The following is a 4,424-nucleotide window of genomic DNA, read 5'->3' as shown; positions in this document are numbered from 1 at the left end:
CACTTTGGCTCCCTCTGTTGGTGACAGAGTCACATTACCGTCCAGGTTCAAAGGATGGAAAACACAATGTTTTTCGATTCTTTGCACTTGACGATGTAGGCCAATGTTAGTTTTTTTTTTTTTTTTATTGGTCTATTATCTGTTTCTTGTTTTAGTATGAGGTGTTTTTATCAGGGGTTAATTTGTTGTTTTTGTGGGTTTAAAGCACTGTCTGTGGTCTGGTGGAGTTGAAAATGCAGGCTGTCTGGAGCATAGTTTGACCCAGGTAACCTCTACACCCGGGAGGGGGGGGGTTTGGGGTATTTATTTATTTTTATTCCCTTTACAACCTCCAGCCTTGGCGCGCCTCTGTGCCGTTTGCCATTGGCGTTGCTGGGGTGGTGCAGTTCGGTTATGCTGGGCGTTTCCCAGGTAACCTCTGCACCCGGGTGGGGGGGGTTTAGGGGTGTTTTTTGTTAATTCCCTGTTCCACCTCCGGCTTCAGCGCACCTTTGAGCCGTACGCCATCGGCGTAGCTGAGGTTTGGGGCAGTGGAATATACCCGCAGCTGGTGGCTGGTTTAAAAGTCGGAGGGGTGACGCCGTCTTGTGCCGTACGCCATTACCGCTGTTCCACTCCTCCCGGTTGACTTTTGGGGTATAGTCATGGTTGGTGACACTGGACGTACTTCCAGTTTCCACTGCGCTGAGGGGGTGGGGTTGGGGTTGTTGTTTTGTTTGTTTTTTTTTTCCCCCAGTTTCTGCCCTCAGGGTGTGACTGTGGTGTCCTCTGGGGGGAAATGACTGTGGGACCATCTAGCTGTAGACGGCCGGGGCTGGGTCTGTTAGTCATGGGGGGGTGTCTCCTGGGGTTTGATGGAACGGTCCTCTGGGAGGCGCTGGGAGCCCCCGTGGGTGACTTTGGATCCCAGAGGGACCTCGGCTGTGGTTATTACTCCTGGAGCTGGCGGGATGTCCTCTGGGGGGTGTTGGTCCCTACATGTCGTCCGGGGGGGGGGGGGGGGGGGTAGATTTTTCTTTTTTTTTTGCAAGCTTAAGTTTGGGTCGTGTTTGTTTTTTCTTTTCTCCATTTCCTGGGGTTTGATGGGTCGGTCCTCTGGGGAAGGGGGGGGTGTTGGTATGGTTGTTTGTGTTTTTCTTTTTTTTTCTTTTCTCCCAGTTTGCACCCCTGGGGTTTGGTTGTGGTGTTATTGGGGGTTTTTTTTTCTTTTTGTTTTTTGACTAAGCAGACTCTAAAACATAGTCGAAAGATGGCTGAATGCACAGGTTCAAGAACTCCTGGCCAAAATTGAGCAAAGTGAATGACAGAAGCAAGAGTTGACAGAAATGAATGCAAAGATGCAGTCAGAGGTGGAGACTCTAACAGGTCTGCTAACTGAAGCAGAAGGCAAGACCATCAAATTCAACAAAAGATATCTCTGCACTGGAGTCTCAGTTGCAGGATACTCAGGAGCTGCTCCAAGAGGAAATCCATGGGACACCTTCCTTCTCCATCCACTTGGGCAGATGGAGGATGAGGGGAATATTTTGCGGGAGATGCTGAATGAAGAGGAAGAGAGCAAGAAGACTGTGGAGAAGCCAGTTTCTACTCTCTAGACTCAGCTGGCTGAAAGGAAGACAAAGGCAGGATAGGACGCCTTGTCAGTAGAGGGGGCTGAAGAGGGCCTCAAGTGAGTCCAATGGGAGTTTGGACGGTGTTCAGCAGCAGCTGGAGTAGAAAAATTCAGCCTATGGACAAACTGGATAAGACAGAAATCTGTTTGCAGCAAGAGTCAGATGACCTCATGGTGGACCAGGACCACCTTCAGCAGATCGTCTCCAATCTGAAGAGGAAGCAAAGGAAGTTTGACCAGATGCGGGCCAAAAAGAAATGCATTGCTACTCGATATGCAGAGGAGCATTATCATGCCGAAGTGGAGGCCAGGGAGAAGGAGACAAAAGTCTTGACCCTGGCAGGGGAGTTGAAGTCTATAGACCTGAAAGGTGAACTTGACCGGTTTAACAACGTGCTCAAGACTGAGATGGATGACTTTGGAAAGAGTTCACAGTTTGGAGAGGTCCAAGCGTGCCATGGAGCAGCAACTGGAGGAGATGAAGATTCAGCTGGAGGAGCTGGAGGATGAATGCAGGCAATGTTCCCAGGCCCACTCTGCCAAGAAGACATGGGAGCTGGATCTGGGAGGGCTTGAAGGCCTTCTTGAAGATGCTAATGAAAATCGCGATAATGTCTTATAGCAGCTGAAGAAACTGCAGGCCTGACTGAAAGATCAGATAAGAGCTGCAGATGTCCAGGGATGAAGCAGTTAATGATGCTAGAGACAGTGATAAGAAGCTTAAAGCCATGGAGGGAGACATGCTACACACCCAGGAGGAGCAGTCTACTGCAGACAGGCTGAGGGTGAGAAAAGATAAGCTCCAAGATGTGATTGATAGTCTCAACATGAAGTTCCCTGTTGGCAGAGGAGAGGAGGCGGCTGGAAGCTTGCATTATCCAGCTGAAGGAAGAACTAGAGAAGCTCAACATTGAGATGATCAATGACCACATGAAGAGATTACCATTGTAGGTTGAGCAGTAATGCTCGGCTCTTGGAGACAGGCTTTCCCAGCTGGATCGTCAGCACACGGAGCTGAGACTGAAGCTGCAGGAAGTGTTTTTTGCTCCCAGCCAACATTCCAGCTATGGTCCCTGGAGGGGGGTGTTTTTTCTGGCCCAGGTTCGTGTGGTCACCAGGAGGCTTCCCGTGAGGGTGGGGTACTGTTGTGTGCTGGGGTGTTTGGCTGGCTTGGTTTTCTGTTTCTCCCACCAGGTGGTACGCATTCAGGACTGAGTGGCTGAGCATTAGGACCTCACCCTGAACACCTGAGGCTTGTTTTCACGTGCAGGTCATCAGGACTCACAGCTGTGGTGTATTCTGTCTTGATCAGAGATTGCTGCACTTAAACCTTGAATGCACAGTGTGTGATTGCCAGAGACTCGACCTTGTGAGCAGACGTGTGAGATCAACGTCAGGAGAACAATCTCACCATTACGGACGCAGAGACCGCTCCAGGTTTGACGCCACAGTCTGTGAAGGAGGATTGGGTGAGGTCTCACGCTCTTCAGCACACTTCCTGAGGTAATTTGGTTTTGGTGACTTTTATGAAGTAATGACAGTGGATTTGGTGTCCCTCACACCTTGTGTTATTGAGCTGTCACGTTATGGTAATTGTCTAATCAGCTTCTGCTGCAGTGGAGATTTGAACTGAGTTGTTCCGTGCCTGCAGGGTGAGAAGCTGAGATATATTTAAGCCAGGAAGTGCTTGCTGATTGTGTGCACCTTTTGAGCTGGGTCTCTCTGGGTGGAGAGTGTTGGACTCACCTCATGTTTTCTTTCTCCACAGACTTGGTTTGTCGCGGCCACCTGGGGGTGTCGGCGGGGTCCCTGGGTCCGAACTGCTGTGGCTCCGGACCGTTTGCGCTGTTGAGAGCGCGCCGTGTTTTCACCTTACCAGACCACGGACTTTAGTTGTTTATCACTTCACTCACTTACATTAAAATGTGTTATCTTTTGAACCGTGCTCTGCTTATTTTATGCTGGGTCCTGTCAAATGCTGGGTTGGTGCTCCGACCGCGTCCGACACATAACAGTGAGGGCCGGAAGAACAGGGACACATGAGGAACTAACAGAACATAAGGTGGCTAAAGACTAAACAGACATCAGAACAGACATGGAAATAAAACCTCACAATGAATCACAACCAAAGACATATGACCAAAATATACATCAAATGCAAAAACAACCGCGGAGACCACGTGTAACAAAGGACAAGCCGACGTGAAGGACTAATAATAAACAAGAAGGCAGTCGGAACCTAAACAATCAATCAAATCAAATCACCTTTATTCATCCATTAGGGTCCCTTCACACATAGTGCGAAGTTTGGACGAAGTGCACACTTAGTGCACATGACGCAGGAATGCAAACCATGTAATGTCGTCCCTGTTGCCAATGCCTCGTATACCTGTAGCTACAACTATTTGTGCACACAAGCTCATCAGCATCTTACCATGTCATTTAGGTTCTTCAGACTTTATTTTGAGTAAATGCTTCAGGGGAGCATTAGCATGGCAAAAACCTTTCAGCTTCTCCCCGCTCTGCCCCCCCCCCCCCCCCACCTTTTTAAGCATTTTTCTTATTTTGCCTTTCAGCTTCTGGAGGGGCTCTGCCCCCCATACTCTCCACCTTTTTAAGCATTTTTCTTTTTTTGCTTTTCAGCTGACCCCCCTAATTACAGCCCTCTTACCCCCTGCCATTTTAAGCATTTTTTTAATGTAGATGTAAATTAAAATTCAGCTAGTTGACAGTAAGGCTGTACAATATGGCCAAATTATCGTATCTCAATATTGTTATATAAACTGTCATGTAAATGTCACTTACAGTGAGG

The 4,424-nt window shown here is 48.6% G+C and overlaps 1 pseudogene; it reads left to right on the top strand.

The window, feature by feature from the left end:
* Positions 1-1,337: 1,337 nt before the first annotated feature.
* Positions 1,338-2,563, top strand: LOC117529134 (annotated as a pseudogene).
* The last annotated feature ends 1,861 nt before the right edge of the window (positions 2,564-4,424 follow it).

The sequence above is a fragment of the Thalassophryne amazonica genome, chromosome 17 (assembly GCF_902500255.1).
Source record: "Thalassophryne amazonica chromosome 17, fThaAma1.1, whole genome shotgun sequence".
Taxonomy (NCBI): domain Eukaryota; kingdom Metazoa; phylum Chordata; class Actinopteri; order Batrachoidiformes; family Batrachoididae; genus Thalassophryne; species Thalassophryne amazonica.
The sequence above is the reverse complement of the archived record's forward strand: the minus strand, read 5'-3'. Positions and strand labels throughout refer to the sequence as shown.